The following is a 25,003-nucleotide window of genomic DNA, read 5'->3' as shown; positions in this document are numbered from 1 at the left end:
GTAAGCCGTTAGTCGTAGTACAATGAAGAAAATATAAAATGGACACACAACAAAGAAAATAATATACAACAATCCAGTGCACACATAAATTGTAACTATAATTCGAAATACCAAGAAAACTACAATTTTCTAAATAACACACATTACAGTACCATTATCCACGAAGAAATATTGAAAAATAATCAGTACCACATGTGCCATTACAAGGCAACTATATAATAAAAACATGATACAATTCCTTTCTCGCTACAAGCCGACAACCTTAAAATATTAAGGTAAACGAAAAACCTTAAAAAAAAACATGGAAAAGTAAGAAATAAAAAGGAACGTAGATATTTAATGCCGCAGAACCCGTATATATTTCTTGTAAACAAATAAAAACGATACTAAATCGTGTCCATAGCGCAAAAAATATCCCACTCTTACGAAATTCTAATGTTAGCTGTTTTGGTTTATAAGATTTTAGCGTTTGAGTGTGGGTTGGGCTTGAATTATCAGATTTATGTGGCTTTAAAATGTATTTTTTATTTTAATGTTATTTATTTTATTATTTTTAAAAAGAAATATTTAGATACTTAATCTATTTAGCTGTGGTCCAAATAATTGTGTTAAATTTTTAGTAGGTTATTTTCGTATAATAATAAGAAACAAAAGGAAAGTTAAAAAATAATCACACAATTTCTGCGTACCCCAATGGGAGAGGTTTTGTATGTAATCACAATAAAATAAGAACAAATAAAAAATGCACTTCAATATTATAAAAACCACAAACCTCTAAACAACAAAAAACTAGTTTCAAATAAAAAAATATAACAGTCGCATAACAAACCGCGTAGATCTTTCTCAGCACTCGTAGACCCGCTACGCGGTTGCTACGGCGTAGTAGTCTCGTAACTATCATTGCTACGACATGGAGTGTGCTACGTGAACTGTGCTACAATAGCACTCGACGCCGTAACTCTGTGCGGTCTCCAGCTCTGAGAATAAATCATTTCATAATTTCCCTTGTGCGTCGTAAGATGGTATTTACTGAAGGATTGTTTTAGTTTTGATGAAGTGAAGCTGCTTAGTTTCTTACATTATGTCACCATTATGAATTTTCGCTTAGTTTTAAAGAGTCTTGTTGAAATTGTTGCAGAAAGTTTTGTACGTATCATGATCTGAGTTTCAGCACCTTGTTTTGTTGTATGAGTGTTTTTATTATAAAATGAGGAAACATGCCGTTGCCATCACGGTTAGGTTTAGTGTAACCCAAAATCCAACCCTCCGTTTAAAGACCTAAAATTCAATTTTATGTTTTCTGCTATTGCGGCCGGCACTGGTCACTTATACCATCAAAGTGAACAGTATGCTCATCTGCCCCTCAATCTCATAAAAACATATGAAAAGAGCCTCACAAAGCCTCCTCCAATCATAAAACGAATAATAAAAAAGTATTATAACATTCGCGAAAATAATATCAACAAAAAGTCTATGAATTGATCCTCACACCATTACTAAACACTGAAATGGTCCTTTCATCCGCAGATCAGCTTATGTTTTGCACCAGCCATAAAATGGCAATAATATCAGCGGCTCTAAGAAGGATATATTTTGAGAAAATATCCAGTAATGTTAGTTTATATCGTTCATTTTATTATTACAGACCCACCTTGGGTCTCATTTAAATCATATTTTGCAAATCAAATAAAACCTCTTATCTTTGTTCTGTACGATTGTTTACTGTAGCATTTAGTTTTATTTCTATATATTATGTGGCCTTGTGTTTCAGAGTATAAAGAAATTAGATCTGTTAGCCAAATAACAGGTACTTGACTTTGGAAAATCGCGTACACAGCTCCTATCCCACTAAAATCTGTTACAATATTAATTGAAACAAATTACAACAAGCCACGTAATACTCAACAATTTATTTATTTACTTGTTAAATCGCGCATCAAAAGATAACCATAATAATCGCAAATAATGTTAAAATATTAAACCGACACCCTTATAAAATATTCTCTCAGACTAATGTCAGCGCCATCTCTTTTCAACAAGGCGAACTTACACAAAAGGTTGCACGCAAACTGCTCCCCACCTACACGCACAGATCTAGGGAAAATTAGGTTCATATTTGGTAATATTGTCAGTCGCCTCGCGACCGGGCTCACGCGCGGACGTCTTGCGACGCGAGAATTAATCCTGCACCCGAAACCGTGTTTGTTTTAAAACAATATTGTAAAGACGAAGTTCCTTGCTGTTGTAAATTTTGTTCTGTGAACTAAAATAAGTAATTCTTAGATCGTGTTAGTTAAGTGAAGTTAGGTTTAGAAAGTGTTTTTGCCTTTTCATAGTAGTGACGATGTCTCGTGTGAGATGATCGCAACTGAATGGATGTGTGAGACTCCGACATGGTTTTAGAAAGGTACGTATTGTTTGAAACGTTCAGCTGCATATCAAAAGTCTTTTCATAAAAGTGCGGTGTTATTTCAGGAGAATATTTACGAAGGTTTTTTGTGGAGCACATTTTATTCGCACGTGGAAATGGTAGGGGTTACGGTATTGCATGAATACTTTTTGAAGAAAATATTTTCCTTCAGAGATGATATATTGTAGATACAAATATGTGTCTCAGTATTCATTAGAAAGTTCCTTTGAAGGTACAGAGAATAATGAACGAATTCTTCCTCACAATTAAATTTCACGGCTCTTGAATTCTGATATTCATAATTTTGTTCATGTTACAACTTCATTAGCCAGAATTCAACGTTTGGGAATTGCGGAAAAACTGAGCGGAGAATTTCTTTACGCATAATCTTATAAATACGGACCTTTAAATAAAAATACGAATAAATTACCATTATTCGGTGAATAAAATGTGGGAGAATACAGAATTTATGCGCGACTTTTCTCTCAACAATATCTTATTTGGGTCAACAGAGTATCGGGTATCCTGCACTGAAACGAAATTTAGGAGATTTTCAAGTGGTCTTTTGAGGCGCTTTTTTCTGATGAAATTGGAATTCGGTTTTTTAATTAGTCATTTATATTACTTTCTTTATTTTAGATATCCTTAGTTTACTTTTGATGAGGTTTATAATACAATATTTCCTAAGATTTAATTGTTACGTTAGTAACACGAGATCGAAGTTTGATATGTTTGAGCTTCTATCACGTCAATTACTATTGGATTTTACAAAACCGGCAAATAGTTCATTTATGAGAGATAACCGATAGAGGTAGATAAGAGATAAATCTGCACTGTCACTGTCTTTTAATTATTATTTTCGAGCAGCTTGTATTATTATTACAAATAAATCATTACAACAAAATAATTGTTAAATTTACAACTCTATAACCTTAAAGGATATGAGCAGAGATCTTAAACGTCACAATCTAGTATTAAAAAAGTAGACACTATTCGTAATATCATGCTATGCTAATATCACTCAATTATCTTTGTTATATTTTTTATTACATTAATGTTCTATGTATTTTATTTATTTACACTTCTGTATTTGGGACAAAAATTTTTTTAAACGTATTACTGAAACTTCGGTAGGTCTATTCAACCTGTATTCATCAGCGCTTCTTGATGTATATGGGTATTTTGTTACACGTTGTATATCTCTTAATATTATTAAATCATTAAATTTATAATGAAACCATCTTTACAGAATATGTAAACAGCATTAGACACACATTAAGATACTAAGTACTACCACCAATTTCATCTGAAATGGTTATGTACTTACAGTACAAACGTGTACAGGGTGTAACGTGATCAATTCCTCGAAGTAAGCCTCGTATGTTCATACATGCGGTTCGTCATTACTGTTTAAACACTGTTATCGACGGTTGGCAACTGTAAATATGACTACACAACATTAAGCTAAGCAAAACCAATATAAACTGACTGACGAATGTACTTAATGATCATACAAAGCGATGCCATGATAAACTGGTTGTTAACGTAACTACATTAGTTCTGAGAACAGCCTTTAGATATAGAAAATGGTTGGTGGTCAGAAATGCGTATAGGAAGCGACATCCGAAACGATTTCAAAGTAATTTAAACCCATTCGAGACTAGCACTAGTTGAAACGAAAATTGCTTTCGGCATTTTTCCGAATAAAGGACCATTTTTCTAACAATGGATTTTTCGAAAAGGTTTTTTGAGATCTCTGCTAGTGGAAAATATCTCGTTACTATTGCAGATTTGTGGGTTACCTCCAGGCTGCCAGGTTTACTTTAGGCTTGAAAATAATTATTTTGTTTTTGACCGAAAAATTTGGGTCGTCTAAAATTTAAATTCTTCTGTACTATTTTTGACTTAGTTCAGCAATATGCTATGTATGCTTTGATATACTCCTTAGATAATTCCTTTAGGGAAAACAAGCGTTATTATGAAACCAAGTTCTCGCTTCACCTTCATAAAAATATAATGAAAATTTGAATAGCACCTCTTGGCAGTAACAATTTCTCATCAATCTTGGGATACGTACTTCAGAAAGACCTTTTATGTTTTTGGTAAACTTTAGATGTTTTTTTTTTAGTTTTGTTATTAAAACAGTAAATATTTAAGTCAATCTTCTATTGACGTCAATTTTTTTTTTGAAATTGAACTAAAACTAAAATCTATTGGTATATCATTTTAGAATCGTCACACTTAAGCGGAGTGAAGACCTATTGTCACAAGCTGTTGTTGATAATGATGATTATGATTACGATTGACTGACATAATCATAATATGGTGACATTATTGAATATATTTAAAAAACCTTTTAACCTTTTGCATATAAGACACAATAGAAAATACATCGTGCCTCCCGTGGATCCACGTTTTGGTACACGGGTCAAATAAGGTTTCGCCTTCTCAATTACTGCCAAACAATATCATTTTTATAACGTTTTTCGGAAAGTTATCCCAATTAACCGTTCACAATTCACTGTTATAATTGGACCGCTAGAACTTCGATATGATTGCCTATCCAAACGTAATTCTCGATTCCATTCGTATACCCAAATCCCAAATCTAATTTTCGCTAACAAAACGCAAAACTAAAGTGATCCTCATCAGCGTCCGATTGACCTTAGGACCATATAAAAAGGTTTTTAAATTATGTCATGTTCGAGATCCCTTTCCACAGTTTTTGTAGGAGTCCTTTGATAATGGGTTGCTTTTAGATTTTTTAATTAAATGTGTGTTCACTTTTTTTGAAGATGTTTCGTCTGTCAACTTCTTGTAATATTGAAAACAATGTGATACTTTGTCATTATTTTAAGATTAGTTGATAATTAATAGAAGTTGTAATTAAAAATGTATAGTACAGGAAATTGCCAACCACTGTACTTCAAGAGAGTCTCTGTTTAACATATACTTAAACAGAGACGCTTACCTAACTTGCCCCAATGGCTCTTAGTGTTCCTACTGCCATATCACATCCTATAAGTGAGTGAGAAGTGAGAAAATTTGAACAACCAACCTTACCGTGACGCATAACTTATAATCAACCTTACATGTGATGTATATTATTATCAAAACCAAATCTCAAACGTCTTTACCTACCTCTTGAAAGTATAAAAGACGTCACGTTACACACGAACGAAGCCTCACCCCTCAGGGAAAACCGAAAAACGAAAACACAAATGACAACATGTTTATTTTTCCTCACAAATGTTATTACTTATTGTGACGAAAATTTAAATTCACACGTCAAAGTGAATATTGCGTTTCCTTCAACATCTGTATCTACATTAGAAGGTTCAAACACATTTGTAGGGCGCTAGGAGCAAAGTTTTTCTTCGCACGTAATTTATTTATTCCGCAAGGGAAAAAGTATAAAAGTGTGTGCGATACGCGCATACGGAATAAGGTAACAAAAGATTTGTTTCATTGTATTTTATTGGTCGGTATTAGTTGTGTACAATCTAGGAAGAAACAAGGTTTGCGATACAAAGACAAATACAGGAACAGAACATTACTGGAATTACTTTACTTTGTCCTGTAGATACTTTCGTCAGTTATATTATTGCTTCCTTGATAAGGAACAAGCTTATGTACTCGTGCAGCTTCTAGACTACGTTTTTTAATAAAATTGTAGATTTCAAGATCTTTTACCACTTCGTTTCGATTGGACCATTTAACTTGGAATTTTAGCTCGAGACTTGAGCTTGTGATCATGAAACCGTGGAGTTACATAGTTAGTACAAAATATAGTGTAGTTTTAACTAAACTTATAAGTACGAAAGTGTCTTTGTATGTCTTTTTTACCTAACCCTTGATTACCTAGGTTTTCTTATCTCTCAAATTACTTATTGTATATCTGATTGGAAGAGCAGTGCATACAGTGGTTTGGGCATGCAATAAAAAACTAAATCTAAATCTTTGACTTTGACCCAATTTGATGCATCAGACTTGTAGTGTAGACGAGGCACTCTACAAACTTGAAAGCCTAAACAACTTTCTCTTAAGTAAAGAATCCCACAAAAGCCTGCTTCCAATTCACACTTTCACACTATCCAATTCCAATTAAACTCCAAATCTTGTACAACCACTTTACATATAAGACAAGGCATACAAACACTTAGTTCCAACTTAAAACTACAACCAATAAATTTGCTGTTACCACGCTATTCAATACAAGTACGTCACATCGAGTTATACAAAACCAGTTTATCAAGACCTCGTTCTGTATGATCGTTTCACATATTCCAGGGTCAGTATATACTGGCTTTGTACACTTCGATATGAGCGTGTACACAGTTGGGAACAAAATTTTCCTAAGACGGTTCGGTAGACTTAATCGCATTGAGTCTGCACGCGTGCTCCTCATTTCCTACAAAATTAGTAGCTTCGTCGTTTCGCTTGTATACTCTATTATTGGGAGGCGGTTAACTTTGTTCGATCATCAGTATATTACGTACATGTTGCTTTTGTTTTAAATTTTGTACTACTTTAAAACTTAATTTTCATAAGTCGTGCGGTTTTTCTGAGATGGTTACTGGTGCCATCATCATTTAATAATTTGATTTTGCTCTTTATTAGATAAGGAAACGACAGTACCTACACAATATATACCAATACTCAGTTATGTATTGTGCAAGCATTTTTCATTAAGATCGTTCAAAAAACGTTCACATTAAAATCATAAAGACAACAAAACAAACAATAATATTATAACTTAGCAAACACAAATCTCAGTGAAAACCCAGTAAAACAAAAGAAATTGTTCGAATACCTCGACGAAGGAAATTCGAAGCATCATTGGTGAGTATTGTTAACAACGCAAATAAAGAGAACGGAGGACCAAAATTCGCTTCGAAGGACCGAAACACTCTGAATTAAACAACAAAAACATTGCGAAATTCTGTACAAAATTCTGAACACAATTGTCGATTGAGTGCATAAATCTTCTCGGTCTAGCAATTAGAGCGTCGGGTCACGAAAAAAGTATTTGGCACCGATTCTACGCTAAATGTGAATGTACTGAGCACTGACATTAATGTAACTTGTATTCATTGATTGCTCGTATTCAAGTTGGTCTCGGCCTCTATTGATAATGAATTTATTTTAGATGGGATCGCTTATTTTTGTTTTCTTTAAAGTAGAGAGTAAATATTGGCTTAAATATACAAACATAGTATGATACAAAATTAACAGGGCCACAGAAAAGTTCATCTTCTATTTCTTTGGCTGAGAATGTTGGTATGATTCTTATTCAGTGGAAAAAAGTGAAATGTCTTGATAAGTTTAAAATTTTATCTTTTTTCAGTTAGTGCAAGCACTTGATAAAATGTTTAAGCTGCTTTAAACCAAAATCTGGTTAAGACTTTACCCACCGCAGCCTAGTTGGGAACAAGCCAAAAGCGAGAATGGATAATAAAAATTAGTTGGTGTTAAAGAGAAAGGACAGTAAAATTAAATCAAAATCTATTTTAAATTGGACATTGATTTTGAGGAAATAGAGATTAAAGAAGAAATATTGGTTTAACAATCATTATTCATTAACAGTGTCTTCATTACTCGCATAACAGAGTTTCTCGTAATCTCCACGCTTGGCCATCGAAACAGTGATCCCAATTGTAACAGTTCAAGTTCATTAGAGCATTGCTGCTTGCTTTCATAGTACTGCCTTAACTGGCTCTTACAACACCCTACAGCATAGCTTAGTATCAGTGGAAACAGTTACATAGTTTCACAGCTTAGCTATTACATCCTCGCAACATAGCTACATAGCACATCTCTGGTGAAAAAGCGGATGGAAAAAAATATATTCTACTATGCCGTCCTCACACGTCAAATTACAGTCACATTCATTATAAAACCTTTCCAAAAGAAGAAATACCCATGTCCACTGATTGAGAACTCAAAAAGAACACATAATCTGTCATGTTCTGGCAACATCATCAATATTAATAAGATCTGGCCTCTTTATTAATATTCCGCCGGCGAACCCACTCTGTAGTCTCCTCGTTTGCGAGAGACGGCCCAAATCCTTCATATTTTTAAGGATTTAGATGACATCCTTTATGCACAGTGTTTTGTTTCGAAAGTGGATGAAGGGACTATGGGATAAATTATATGAAGATCTTTTTCTTGCGGCTGTTCTCGTAATGATGGTAATGTTTGTATTTGGATAATATATTCATTGGTTTATGTAGATTTTTTTATACATTTAAGTCATTGTCTGTTATATGTAAAATATATAATCATACAGTAGTAAACTGCTTTGTTGGCCGAGTGGTCGCAAGTGCGACTGCCGGGCAAGAGGTCTCGGGTTCGATTCCCAGATCCGGCAAAGTAACTAACTAAAATTTTCTCAGTGGAATTGTGCCCAGTATATTGCAATAGGCTCAACCCCTATTACATGGGACTTATAACACAAATTATGAAAAGTGGCTGTAGATTATAATTATAGCGACATTACCTGCCGTAATGTGTACCTCTGCCTACCCCTTCAGGAATAATAGGCGTCACGTTGACGTTATAATAAATAAATACAGTTTGGTTTTCTTTAGATAATGATTCTTAAAAATGAAAAGTAATATTTTATCAAACGTGGTAACTAATAGCTTTTACAAATATATAAATTTTATTAAAAATATATCAATGACAAAACAAACGTGCTAAAAATTTAATAAATAATTCTGATCGTATAATTTAAAAGCATGCGGATGATTGCTTCGAATATAGTGCTATATATTTTAAATTTGAAAAAACTGAACGAGAGCACACGACGAATTTTATTAAAAACGTTGATAAAAAATTAAAATTGCATGTGTTAAATTTGAAAAATCCGCTTGTTTCCAAATCGCGCTCAGCAACGAACAATGTGGAACGAGAAAACAAATAGCAAATAAAAAATTCAATACGAAACGATTTTGAATTTCTTTGTTGTTCGACACTTTGAAACTTTAAAAAATAATCAGAGAATCTGATTGGAGTTTGAAATTTACTTTTATAAAAATTAACAATGCTTTAATAATCAATAAGACTCGTTTTCGCATTGTCACAAGTGCCACTACCTAGTAAAGACCTTAGGTCTGAATCCCGGGTATAGTAAAGGAGTATTAAGATTTATTTGGTTTATAAAGATTTTGTAACAGACCGGGCGCAATACCATAGTCTAGGGTATAATATGGTCGATTAAGAGCAACAGACACACCTTAATTTACATGGGGCTCTAATATGACTGGTAAAAAGAGACTTTCCTGTGTCATGTGCGCATTTACAAACATACAAGTTCACCTACAGCATATTGCCAAGCCACCGCATCAACTGTGCAGTCTTACATTATATATTTTGTGCCATTTTATGCATCTCTGCCAATCACTTTGGAAATAAAAGGCGTAATTCCATATGAGAGTAAAATCTTTGCAAAGGTAACTCAAATTGGGCTCTCTGATTAAACGAATACGGATTAAATCAAAGATCAAGATGATCGTCGACGAATTAAGGTTCATTTCTTCGTATTATTGGTCACAAGTAATTGAAGCTTTTTTATTTTTACTCCATTTTATTACCGCTTTTCCATTAATTGATTAAGTTTTTATGCACTTATTGGAATTTTAATATGACTGCCTTGTTGGTCGAGTGGTCGGACTTCCAGGCAAGGGGTCTCGGTTTGGGTAAAATAATACTGGTTTTTTTGTCTTTTAGAAAATTTCTCAGTAGTAGCAAGGAGTTTGAACTTGTACTCAGTATATGGCAATAAACTTACCCTCTATTACATGACTTATAACACAAATGGTGAAAAGGTCAAGTAGGCGTACATTGTACAATGGCATTACGTGCAGTAATATGCGCCTCTGCCTAACCTTTCTGGGATTAGGCGTGACGATATACACACTTGAATTTTAACAGATATTTTTTTTTAATTGTTGTTAGAATTACATTGCGATCTACGTATTTTTATTTCAAAATCTTTTATTCTGAGAATAAATTTGACCTTGGATCTTCAGACGAGGAGACCTCACATCGACAGACGATCACTTAACTCGCGAAACGATCGACCCACGCTTCACTCTCAAATCCCTTCACAAAAAAAGAACTTTCATTTAAGAAACGTTTCCATCATGAGAAACAAAACTATCTCATATATTCCGTATTCCACACACGTTCGTAACAATTTATTTGACCCGAAAAATCAAGACAGATAAACATACGACATAAACTCTTACTTTTTATTGTCGCTAACAAATCTTCACTGAGGAATCGTAAAACGTGTTAGTTTTTAATAAAACCACCCCATAATGTATTCAAACGAATGTTTTAGTATAGTTCTTTTATTAGTTCTCGGTTTATTTAAATTTGCACCATAAAGCGTGTAGTTTATAGTCGATTTTTTATTAATGTGTTCAATGTGCAGCTTGTGATCGTGATAAGTTGGTAGTTTTATGTTTTGAGGAATCTTTTGTTTTGATGTTATTGTTTGTCGAAGTGTTTTATAGTCCCTATTTTTGGTTTCATAAATATAGTTTGTTATTAGCCTTACTTTAGTATAGCAATATAACTGCACTTAACATTTTTTTTTTATTTTGTTTTCTAATCTGCGATCAATTCAACTTATACAATCATGGGTTGTTATGATACAAATTTAAAGGTTGGTATATGACTTTTTTGAGGGGAAAATCATCCAATGATTTCTCCCACTTAGGGTGAGGCGAGAGGAAGTGTCAGACTCTTACTGACTAACAACCACCCTGTTTCTGCTCTTGCTCTTCGAGGTGGAGCTCAAGTAAAATGGATATAAGCCCTACTGGACCCCATCTATGACGGTCCGATGACTCTTTGTGGCACGCGCGGGCTGCGACGCATTGTAGGCATGGGTCTGCTTCTAATCGGCCGGTGAGTTACCGCTAGTTCAATGTTCGCACACCCGACAAGTTATATGACTAATACATATTAAAGTTACATATAATTCTATTGAAATGCATACTACTACATTGTTCTTTAACAAAACAAAAGCCCGCAACAACATACGCAAGCAAGAGGTGACATGAACACAAAACAGAGAATAAATTTCGATACTAGAAAAGTCAGCAAATATACAAACATAAACAAGACTGAGTTCACATGCGGGCAAAGCCAACGCCGAAAGCTGCTAAACAAAATAGACATATAAAAATAACATTCGTATTTCCACAGGCTTTCGCAAAAAACTAAATTCTGACGGTTAAATATTAAAATGCTTGGTTCATTGTGTGTGGCGTGAAAAATATTAGTTACAGTTTCAATTCTGACCACGTTTTGAAAAGAGAACGTTTAGCTATTGTTTATATTTGGTTGTGTTTTTTTTTTTTCACGGTAAAATGGAAGGTGTGGTTGACTTAGGGTGTTTTTGCACCAGAGATGTGGTATGCTACGTTGCTGTGAATGCGTTTGGCTTTCAGCTAACATATTCATTGGTACAAAGAGCTTAGCACTGGTGGACTCATCTAAGCTATGTTTTTTACCGACTTCACAAAAAGGAGGAGGTACTATGTTCGGCTGTTTGTATGTTTTTTTTTTTTTTTGTATGTTTGTTCATCGAATACTCCGTCAATTGTCGACGGATTTTCAAAATTCTTTTTTTGTTCGAAAGTAGATAGTTCTGAGGTGGTCCCATTGTCACCAAGTTAGGATCTGATGATGGGATCTTAGGGAAATCGAGGGAACTCCTCAAATATTATAGGGAACTATATAGTGATTTTGGTATATTCATCTAGAATTGAAGCATTTACAGTCAAAAAGTAACCTTTGAAGAGGTGGAACTGATGAAGAAGACCAGAAATAGCCAATGGAACTTTATACTCACAAGAAATCACAATAAAGTTAATTCGGGCGTGACTGTGACAATACAAATAAATAAAGTAGTTATTGAGATAGAGAATTTTAACCGACTTTTTTAGTTGCGATACTCAGTATCGCAACTAAAAAGTGTGAAATAAAATACTTTTTACAAAAAAATAAACCGACTTCACTAAAAAAGTTAAAAATAACTTTAATTTCGGAAGTCGGTGTAACAAACAAATAAAACCGAGAAACACCGACTTCCGAAATTAAAGTTATTTTTAACTTTTTTAGTGAAGTCGGTTTATTTTTATATGGAAGGATGCGTGCTATGGATGGTTTCCCTACTATCGAAACATAGCGTACTCCAGCTGCGCATTTTCCTCGCGCAACTACATAGTTTAGTATCAGTAGACGGTCACATAGTTTCACAGCTTAGCTATTACATCTTCGTAGCATAGTTACATAGCACATCTCTGGTGGAAAAAAACTCTTATGGACCTATACTAAAACGATACTTACGTACCAAATTTAATGAAGCATGATGCTAATTTTGAATTTTAAATCACGAATTTCAGTAGCGTACTCGAACCCTAATACTTAGTATTTAAAATTGAGAACACAAATCTAACATCTTTTTTTATAGATACATACAAAAGACATAATTTTCAAAAGAAAAACTATATTCAAAAATTATATTCCACACCTACCACAACACTCAAGTCTTACCACTACAAACTCATTTCTTACATATTATAAGTCGTGAGCAATGGACTGCACCGAGTGGGTTTCCCTGTACCACACATACTCGCAGAACATAATATTCTCTTAAAAATGCTCTGTCATTTATACTCGTATCTGAATGTGTTTGAGAGCATATGTGTGTGTGAGTGTGATAAACTAAACAGTGTTTACTGTGTAGTTCGTGCTGTGCATTGGAGTCCGGCTAGTGCAAAACTTGTAGTATATTATATTTGAGGGGTAAATTAAGTCAGACTATTACAATATTTATGTGTGATACGTGTTTGATTTTTTTTTTTTATTATAAAAGCATCGTTGTTATAGGAAAAATATCACATGTGGGGCAGAAGCCCTGTGTAAGTCTGGCAACGAGCTTGTGACTCCTCTGGTGTTGCGGGTGTCATTTACCCTCTATTCCATAAACAAAATTTTGGTAATTGATACAAGTTCGAAGTCATTAGGCTTGTCCCGGGCTTTTAATAATCAATAGGGATTATGAGATAACTCTAAATGAAAATTAATAATAACTATTCGAGGAAATTTTCACAATATCGCTCATAAAGGATTTCATAGAATACTAATACCGTATCTAATCTGCAAACTATATAACGGTTTCTTGGTATAAAACCGCTAAACTAATACACTATCAATCAAAACAAATAACAAAAATTAAAGCCATATTCCATTGAATTCAATAATAACAGCTTCTAGCTAGTACGGATTAATTTCACGCAAATTTAATCCTTAACAACATAAACCACATTTTACACAAACGAATTTAAATCATAAATCAAAATGGATATGGAAGAAAATCGCTTGTTTCTGCATTTGTATTCTAGCTCGTAGCAGGAGTCTATCATTGTTTTCAGTTCAGTGGGTACGAAGCATTGATGTGTGTTTCCTACGCTGGCTCTGATTAGCTGCTGAGAAGCGTGTTAAAGCTGTCTTGATAGTTATTGAACTTTTATTAATGTTTTATGTCAGGGTGAATTATATAACGTAGTTTTTTTTATTATCATGCAAGTTTCAAATCTCGTCGCACGGTATTTGGTAAGAAATGTGATAAGTTGTTGACCTAACTGAGACATAAATAAAAGACATTTTTGATATACAGAGTCAACTCAATCATACTATAAGTTCTTTGATGTAGGAATTCAAACCAAGTTACTTAGACTTAGGAATCATAATGAAGACCATCCTATACAAGTTTTTAATGATCTCTACACAAACAAGTCGACGATTAAAACAAACTTAATTTTATCCAGATGTCAATAAAATGATTGATTGATTTGATTTGAATACAGCCATGATGGTCCCACTGTAGGGCAAAGGCCTCCCTACCATCCTTCCACTCCTCTCTGTTTAAAGCTTTTTTTGTGGCTAATCCTTCCTTCAATATTGGTAAGATATCTTTTCAAAATCATCGTTCCTTCTACAACAGACTAGATTTACTAAGATTGCATTCTCTCACACGACAAATGGTCAAGCAATGCTGTTACTATACACTATACAGGCTGGACTAGAGATAGTCCTTTACAAGTTGTACGCAATGGCCACCGGAGTGCCGAGTCTTGTAACTCAGATATCTATGTCCCTAATTCTGCGGGAGCACACATTTCTACTATTGGATCTCAGCAAATTGATTTACTTGGGGAACAACTTTATTTAGTCTTCTTTACTACGGTTATACTGCTGCTAAAGAAATGTTAGCGTAAAAGAAAGCAATAATGTTTCCGATAGTAAAAATAAGATAAAATACATACTAGCGACAGTATCGTACTACGAATCATGTAGATGTTTTATGATTCCATTATAATAAATGATGAGTTTGTGCTACCCAGTATTTGAACTACCGAAAAAACCTTTTCTGACCAATATCCAACTCCACGAGACTGTCGCTTGGTACTCGCACTTGTGATAACTGAACCAATGAGGATGTTCATTATATTAAAACATTCGAATGTATTTTAATATATTTTCTACTTACATAATGCTATCAAACGACTTCCACATCAAGAACTATCCTTCTTTCGCTCTGAACTAATAAACAAACATTTTCCTGTTGATCTGTTTACAATAATATAAGCTCGGAACTTTCCACTTCTCTTTTAACCTTTAAGTACCGACGTGGGGCCTGTGAGGCCGTGGCGGATGGACAAGTTGTTAGTTTTACCCCTTCCCAGCGCAGAAGAGACCCGTGCTCATCAGTAGCTGCGAGTTTAGTTGCACCGACGTCGTAGAGTGTGGTAGAAGTACCGGCGAATACTGTTTTTGTAAGTTATGTCGATTTAAAATAACGACGCGGCCTCTCAGGCCCAACGTCGGTACTAACGTTAGTTTTTTGTTTGAGCTATGATTGAAATAAAGTGCTTAATTTCAGAAATCAAACAGCTAATAAGAATAATGGATGTACCTGGGACATCGAGGGGTAAACCTAGTTTACCTACATACATACAACACTATTCCAAAAGACCTCGTTTTCATATAAATTCATATAAATAGAATACTCGGTTCAGATATGCCAGATTTAGTTCAATATGAGGCGATCGAAGAAAAAATAAGAAAAGTATGTGCAAGATGCACATACTTTTCTTATTTTTTTTCGTCCACCTTAACGAAATAAAAAATCCACATATCAATGTTACTCATGCAAGAAACATGTTTGTTTACAGGACAAACAAGCGTGTCCTGATTGTGAGTAACTTTGATATTGGACATTTTTTTTATTTCTGGAATACCAAATACTTTTTGTTTTTTTTATGTATCTAATAACCCATAAATTTAGGAAAAATATAATTTACGGTTCCTAAGAAGTAATATATTGTTATTTTAGATATTTTTTTGTAGGCCAGTAATTTTTTAGTAAAAAATGGGACCAAAGATTGAAAATGTTATAATTTCAAAGTCTTTTAAAATGATTATTAAAAATGTCATTTCTTTCATTTAAAAATCCCAAATTAACAGTTTGACCTATAATTTGATGTATTTTTATACATATTTTTTACAAAACTCAGTGTTATTTATGCGGCCTCTCAGGCCCTATGTCGGTACTAGTGTGACAAAAAAACCACGTCAGTAGCTAAAGGTTAACTTATAATTGGCAAGGTCACTATGATTCTCGTCTGAAAATTAAGTAAAAGACTTTGACTCTGAGTTCTCTAAATAAAATATGTGATGTTTGAGTTTTATTTATTCCGATTCACTGACTGTTGTGTCCTTTTAATGATTATAAGTGTAACATTACGACTATGATCTAAGTCTGTGTGCTCCATCTTCGGCAACATTTTCGCTTCGCCGTTCTGGCAGAAACACTAAAAAAATGAGGATTCAATGATATAATAAAATTTTCCGACATTGACATTTTTAGTTCTGGCAAAATTTAAATAAGTTTATTGTAAATTAATTTAACTGCATTACAATTTCTATAAATTGTACCTCTGCCTAATTTTTCGGGAATCAAAATACATGTCGCTGCGTGAAATATTAAAACCCCAAAAGGGCGGCAACGCACTTGTAAGGCGTCTAATATTTCGGACTTCCATGGGCCGCGGTGATTGCTTACCATCAGGTGATCCGTCGCCTCATTTGCCGACTTATAACATAAAAGAAAGTAAAGCTTGCACTTATTTCAGGTATATACTTACTTTTATATCTTTTGAGAATAACAAAAATGTCTAACTACAGCTACAGAAAGAAACTTTATCTCATTATTTGTTTTATTTAGGTCACTCTACTTCTATATAAGTTTCCTTAGTTACGATATTAGTTTGAAGGTAATAAGATAAGACGTTTTTATCTGGAATTGGCAGCGAATTTATTGCTTGTAGGAATAGACACAAATCTGCGCGGTCTATTTATTACTTGAATCTTTCAATCGGAAAATTGAGTAAATCTGTCTTGAATTAATATGCTGATTTGAATTTTCGAAATAAAATCTAATTTTACACTTTAGAGCTTAGTAAGAAAAAAATATTGTTAACTAAGTTTTAAAAAAGGTTTTTATGGGTATATTTGAAATATTGTCGTTATTAATAGCATGTAACAGTTCTTTACTAGACTATATTTGTGGCCTTTTTAAATTTAGGAGGATTTGCAATAACTACGAAGCTTAAAAGGCATTGCTTGGTTTTTGTCAAATAAAAAAGAGAATCAAGACTAATATATTCTACTCTGCCATTATCACGTAGCTTTTATTTTTATTGAAAAACCATCTTTGTGTTTCTTTTTCTTTATTTTGTAATGAGTATAAAACAATGACAACAATATTCTATTCCACTATATTCTTCTATTCAAACTGAAAATAAAATATCTATCCATTCACCTCTTACTATCCACTTTTCAATTCAACATGGGAGTCACCGTTTCACATATAAGTTCTAACAGACGACCTCACATACCCACTGCGACCGTCACGTACGAAACACGTGCTCACACCCCCGCGGTCACCTTCCAATACCTTCAAATATACGTAAGAAGGTGTCAGCTTGAAATTTGCTAATTTTACATTTACCAACGTTTTGTGTAAGTTGGGGATTTGTAATTTTGTTTCTTTGGAAAGTCTATCTGCGATATTATAAATGCTAAACTGAGTTTCTTTGTCACCTCTATACGTTTTATCTATCTAATTTTGGTTTATGAGAAGACGCTACAGTCTGATCGCTTCTGTTTCGATCGTAATCGGCTCTTATAATGTGTGTACAGGGGAAGATTAAGATCAGTGGTAATGTATTTAACTCTGACGATACCAAACAACTAAATAAAAATAGCTAACGTAACATTTATTTCTAACAAATAAAACAAATTGTAAGTATGTAAGAGCAATGCTTCGATACGGATGGGCCAGTTCAACCAGAGTGATTCTTCGGCCTTACAGAAAACTGACCTGAAACAACGCAAGCATTGTGGTTTTCGTCGTATGAGTAAGGTTACTGGAGATTCAATTACCCCCTCCCCAATCTCCCGAAACCCCTAATCCCCAACAATCCTCGAATTCGTAGCCTCTGGTGTCCATAGACTACGCCGATTGCTTACCATCAGGTGCTCCCTCTACTCGTTTACCGGCTTATCCCATGAGCAAAACCTTTTTGCAAATAAACATAGCCTTACACAGTTCACAGACCAAACGAATTAACAAAACAAACATAACCTCTCGAATGCAGCCCCGAAACGTTTACCAAATTAAATTCCGAAATGAAAATCCATACACAATTAAAGATAATCCTTTTTATTGGGAATCTAATCTCTTTCCATTCCGCCATAATGAATTTTGTACTGGATTTGTGTAACTTTCATTTGACTGCCTCGTTCCCGGGGTCAAGGGGTCTCGGGTTCGATTCCCGGGTCGGACGAAGTACTACTGGACTATTTTTCGATTTTTCGAAAATTTCTAAGTGATAGCACAGAGTCTGAAAATATGCCCGGTATATGGCAATAGGCTCACCAACTATTACATGGGACTTACAATATAACTTGTGAAAAGTGGGTGCACACAGTGGCATTACGTGTCATAATGTGCACCTCTGTCTACCCCTTCGGGGATTAAAGGCGTGACGATATGTATGTATGTATTATTTGACCCTTGGTTCGAACCGAAACGTGATACAGAGGGAGAATATAAGTGTATGGCTCGTTTACATATTTCAACATTTAATTGCCTTTATAAAATGATTTTAGCTTCGGATAATGGTAATGGGTATGGCCGTTCATAAATGATTTTAATGTAATAAAGGCTTTGTTTATGTTACACGGTAGTGTCCGATATTGGTTTCGTTTTATAAATATTTATGATCATGGTATGTGCGAAATGGGCCTATGTGAGCTTGGGTTAAAATTCAAGGAAATAAAGCCTAGGACGTTCTTCGTTATTTTTCTTTGCACATATGAACGTTACATACTTATATGAAGCATGATAATGTCTAAGCGAAGAAAATAATACAAATATATCAAACGTCCTTTTCATGTGTAGCGTCTAACATAAGTATTATAAATATTAATTAGACTTATTGTAAAAAAAAAATATGACAAGGGCACGGACCAAGAGTCTGTAGAGAACTAATAAAAATAGAATTAAAAAATATTCAATTTCAGTAGTACCACATAATGATAAATCAAGGTCACATTACCTAACACAGAAAACTGTAATTACATTTCCTCTAAGGCTCGTGTCACAAAGGAAATCAACACGCGTATCTCAGCACACACTATTAAAATGGAACAATCAAATCTTCAAAGTTCAACGAACTATTACAAAGGGAGAGATTAGCCTGAACTTGTAAACGGGTCTTCAATCGAGAAACAAAAGACATTTGGAGCTACATTTGACAAGTCTGATAAACGGTCCGTCAAGTCGCATCGTTAATAAGTTGTTTGAAGTTGTCGCCTTATGTACGAGGTTAAGGGTGCTTTTCTACCATAAATGTGCTATGCTACATTGCTGTGGATGTGTGTAGCTTCCACCAATCATAGGCATTGGTACACATAGCTTAGCACTGGTGAATACGGACTCACTTCAACTATGTTTTTTTTATATTTCCATATTGATGATAGATGTGTGCTATGGATGCGTGCTATGAATGCGTGCTATGGATGCGTGCTATGGATGCATGCTATGGATGTGTGCTATGGATGGCTTCCCTACTATCAATACTTAAAAATCTATTTAGTTAGTCAGTTAGGTAATGAAAAAATATTAGACACGTAAGTATTTTTTTCTATTTTATCGGATTAAAATAAAAATTAGTCATAAATTAGTCATCTACCCTATTAGAATAAAAACGTTTACAAGTCTTTTAGGGAATACTAAGATAACCAAGTTTTTAATTAAAATTAACCGAAATTTAATAAGTTGAGATAATTTTAATAAAAGTTATTCTTTAACCCTTATCTTGGACAACGACCAAACCTAAATATTTTCAGATGATTAAATACCGATAGTTTGATCAAAGTTTTACGTGGCTAAGCTGAAATTCACTTTCAGTTTAAGTTTCAGGTTAAAATCGATTAACATTATAACTTCAGCCGTTCTAACTATCAATGAAGATAATGGAAAATAAATTAATTTTTGATTGGTCCTCTTAATTGATTCTGCAAAGGAAAATTATAATTAGTGGCTAGCTAATTAACGGCTGGCTACTTTGATGTTCTAGTGGTTAAAGTTAAAATTATATCTAGATGTAACCAAGAATTAACAGGTTTTGAACCTGTAAACACCTAGTAGTAATTATGAATTTAAATTGGTAAGCCAAGTTATTTAGTATGCAGGTAAGCAATCATAGTTTGATTTACTCGTATTGTATCTTCACCCCTTTAAATCAGACAGAGCTGTACAATTGTACATTACGGCACGTAATGCCACTGTACAATATGCACCCACTTTTCACCATTTGCATTATATAAGTTCCAAAGAGGGTGAGCTTTTTGCCATATACCGGACACAATTCCAGGCTCCATGCTACTACTGCAAGCAAATTCCAAATTAGCAAAGGCCGCCAATCCTTTTTATACCTCCAATGGAATAAATAAATCAAAAAACAATTCAGTACTTAGAAGTAACACAATTCCAATTAAGGTAATGAGAAAGTTTCCACCTAAATCAGAGATTCAATTAGTGGAAACTTACAAAAGCAATCACGATTTATAGAGAAAGTGATAATTGTAAAACTCTAATTTCCAATTCCGCTGAGACCCAATTATGGGGAAACAATTGGCCGATTGTGACGGTCCGGTGACGACGTCGATTGGATGGAAACAATTTATCCGATTCGTTGACGACCGGTTGATTGTTTAGCGATATTATGATAGGTTTCGTATTGATTTTTAATTAATTTTGTACTTTAATTCAACTGTGACGTAATATTGTACACGATTTTCCAAAATATGGTATAAACCGGTAAACTAGTAGATGATTCCGTATACATGCAAAACACCAGAGACGTTAAAAGTGATTTTGCGCTTATTTTAGGATTTAAGGGTTGTTGGGAAATCGGGGATTAGGAAGGGGGATAATTGGGCCTCCGATAACCTTACTCACACAGCGAATCAGTACTGCAATGTATCTATATCGACTGCATATTGAATTATTCACAAAACATTTATTAATTAATTAAACGGGTCACACGTAACAACAAATCCAATCAAATTCTCTCCATATTTTCCATCCGATATTTTCTACACCAGCTTTAAAAAAAACACGTTGTAGGATAATCCTAACATTTCATATTACAATCCCTAGACAGGTTATTAACCTCCCTCCAACGGGAACGCAACGACCTATTTCCTTCAGTTATACATGACGAGTGAATATTGTATGACCGTCTTTAACTTCTAGAATGAGATATACGTAGGTTCGGTTTTAAAACTATTATTAGAACTTATGACGGGATATTTACCATGTTTATTCACTTTGGTGAGTTTCCGATATTTCGGCACTGTTGCAAGCGCCATGATCACGGATTAACTGATTAATCAAGATCAAAAGTGAATAAACATGGTAAATATCCCCTCACAAGTTCTAATAATAGGTTTCAAAACATTTCTACGAGTATAACCAGTATTTCATTTGCTTATGAGAGAATATATTGATTACATCCACTTTTCAATAGCTAAATATGTCACGTTTATATGTTAAACACTTTAACTATGCTTGTGTCGGTCTGGAGTATTCCCAAGAGTGCTTGTCTCGTGAAGTATTATTATGTCGTGTTTTCTAACAAAATGAGTCCTATTACTTTTTTTATGGGAGAAAATCATGCAATGACTTCTCTCGCCTAATACGAGGCGAGCTGAAGGAGTGTCAGACTCTTACTGACTAGAAACCACCCCATTCCTACTCCTGCTTTTCTAGTCGGAGCCCTGGTCAACCCACTAGGTAGTCCGCAGCTCTGAATCAGGTTCTCTCTGTTTGATGGCTGATGGCTCTCTCTCGCACGGGTAGTCCTAATACCTACTAAGTAAATTACAATTAACAACTGTTATTTTTACAGACTAACTATTTTTAGTTTTTGTTTTTAGTTAGAATATTCTCTAGCCCCTGTTTTTGTAAGTTTGAAAGTCGGAAATCCTAATAATACTTTACCTAACTTATACCGCAATAGGCCAATGATACTATGGATATACCTGGTTACATTCCTCCGGGGAACAAAAGGCGTGATGTTATGAATTTATTTCACAAAGGTTTTACCAAGTTTTGCACATCTGATCCCATATTCCTTTGTTCCCAATTTTATCACACACTTATTTACATATCGCAGAAAAAGTATGGCAGTTTCTTCTTACTTTTTTTATCTAATGGTCATAAATAAATCCCATAGAATTGATTTATCGTGCAGAACCGGTTTATTGTAAATGTTTCTCCTATAATGAAACTGTTGTGACTCCATAGTAGGTGCGGTGGCTGGCGTGCAACGTGACGCGGGTTGGATTCCCACACGGAACAATAATTCTTTGTGTAATCCACAGATTGTATCATAATATGTATATTTGTAAACGCACTCACGACACAGGAGAAAATTCTAGAGTGGGGGCAAAATTTATTTAAAAAAAAAAATATCAGTACAGACAATGAATGAACCAGGTTGATATTGTGCTACCTATACAATGATTATTGTGAGACATATTAAATAAATAAGACGTACAGCTTATTTATGTAACTCTTCGATGATGATGTTACTCATCTAGTTTCCATACACAGAATAAGTAGTAGGATATGCGACGGCAAGTGACAGTATTGGTCGATTAATATTGGCTTGTTTGTTGAAGGCCTTTTTTTACTATATCGATCAAAAATAGCACAAATAGGTGTATTAGATCAATATAGAAGGATTGGTGAATGTGGATGAAGTGAAAAAATGTTCTTTGTTCGGGGTACTAAACGTTCCTTTATTTCGGCTTCCTATATGAGTCTCCTTCTATAGAAAGTCGTAGACGATTAGAATAGAAGGAGGAATAAGAATTTCTATAACTGGGCGATTTATTTAGCTTAGATTTTACTTATAGTTTTGCACTTATGTAATGAAAATATTACTTTGGTTATATAAATAGAAATATAGCTGATAGAGTAAGATACAATGAGAACAGTATTAAACAAACTTAATTATAATCTGAATGAACTAAAGGCACACCCCCTTTACATGGGACTTATAACATAAAAGTGGTGTGAGTGACATTAAGTGCCGAAATGAGGAAATGCACTTCTGCCTACTCCTTCGGGGATAAAAAGCATGACGTTGCATATATTTTAACTATTATATTCTGGTCTTTATGCAAAACGCGTATGATTGGATTACAAGTTTAAGTAATAAGCTTCTGAACAAACAACGTCGAATAACTTTGGACGATAACAAAAGGGTAACTATTTTGTCCTTAGTTTTATATTGAAATCATGTTAGTATATTTCTGGGTATTTTATTTCAGAAGAAGTTTCTTTTAGTTCTAATTTAGTGTGTCACTAATGATTTTAAATTTTCCTTTATTTGTTTAATCTGGCAAGTATTTGAGAGTTGACCTCGTGGTTGTGATTTTCACCACATATAAATATTAAAAGCATACCGCTACAATTGTCCCCTAAGTCTTAACACCTATCTGAAAAAAAAACACAGTTTCACTATAAAAGACAATAGCCAATTTCCACCTCGAGAACCAGTATTTACACCAGCACCATATAATATCCATACAAGATTATTCTCCGCAACGTCTATAATATTAATAAGAAAACTAAGTCTCAGTACATTCTCTTAATGAATACACAACCACAACACTTCCCGAGGGTACTGTAAGAAACTGCTAATGGATTTTAATGTTACAAAGTACTAAGTAACGTATACCTATATTATGAGGTTTGTATATAATGAGAGTACTTTAGTAGCAGCAAAATGTACTGGTTTTTCTTATTTCTGTGGTGTATTCGAAGATGTATTTCGTTAAGGTTGAATTTGCGATAGAAATGTAGCTTTTGAGGCGGGTTGCCCTTGCGGTGAGAACTAAGGTTTGAAAAATTTTGCTGGTGACGCTATTCAGTCATCAAAAATTTCTAATGACGTGGATTTGTGGTCGTTGATGACATAAAAATTAATTAAATATCAAAGGTATATTAAAAAAGCAGAATAGTAGATTGGGACGTCAAGAAACCAATAACAACACTGGCTCTTGTCAAGTTCTAAGAACTCATAATTGAAACTCATAACTCAAAAACAAGCTGACACCTGTCAGCTTACACCATGTTCAACGAAACACCACAAAAAACTAGGAAAACATCTATAAAGCCAAAAGTCCTCCGAAAACAGAGCTCACAAATACAATCAATAGCAACATTCATTCAACATGACCCATATTGATCCCATTCATTGAACACCCTAAAAGCCTTAAAAGCGTCCGTTTCAACCATCCCCGAATCACGCATCACTATCTCCAAAAAAAACTTCGGTCCCCAAAAAGAAATAATACTTACAAAAATGTCAAAAACCATTCCGCGTTATAGCAAAGGCCGATCTAATGGGGGTTGGTTTCACTAAAAATATAAGGGTGGATCTCACCCCCAGTGAAATATACCGGCTTAAAGGCGCGGGTCACATCTGGAACGTGAAAGGTTTCTGAGAAGGGCCAACGAAAATATATTCAACGTTTTAATAAATCCAGCGACAAAACGCCGTATGTCAGTCCTCTTTATACTTAGTTCGTGATCTTTAGGCTACCTACTGTCTTGGACTTACTCAATGATCTTTCTGAAGTATAATATTGGCTGCCTATATATCTACTTCTATATTTGAAATCGTCTTTTGTATGTCAACGGGTCTATTAATAGAGCGTGCTTTATAATACACGACTAAACTAAAATAGGTTAACGTTAGGAGCGTACGATAGTGGTTTTACCACGAAAGCGGTATCTATCAGATTATTGCGGATATTTGTGGTGTATTATAGACTCGTTAAGTATGAATATAGAATGGGAAATTAATGTTTAGCGTCATGTTTATAAAGCACATAATCGCAATACCGGAGTACACTTCAATA

The 25,003-nt window shown here is 34.2% G+C and overlaps 1 protein-coding gene across 2 annotated transcripts in view; it reads left to right on the top strand.

Annotated features, from left to right (window-relative positions):
• Nucleotides 1–2,130: 2,130 nt before the first annotated feature.
• The window catches only part of LOC118262926 (neuroligin-4, Y-linked), an 88,060-nt gene continuing 65,187 nt past the window's right edge, over nt 2,131–25,003 (top strand). For both annotated transcript variants that reach the window (XM_035574612.2, XM_035574611.2), the window contains exon 1: nt 2,131–2,407. The gene's annotated coding sequence lies outside the window, so the exon portion shown is untranslated. The remainder of the gene's footprint in view (nt 2,408–25,003) is intronic.

Source organism: Spodoptera frugiperda, chromosome 12 (genome assembly GCF_023101765.2).
Source record: "Spodoptera frugiperda isolate SF20-4 chromosome 12, AGI-APGP_CSIRO_Sfru_2.0, whole genome shotgun sequence".
Lineage (NCBI taxonomy): Eukaryota > Metazoa > Arthropoda > Insecta > Lepidoptera > Noctuidae > Spodoptera > Spodoptera frugiperda.
This window is presented reverse-complemented; position numbering and strand designations above follow the sequence as displayed.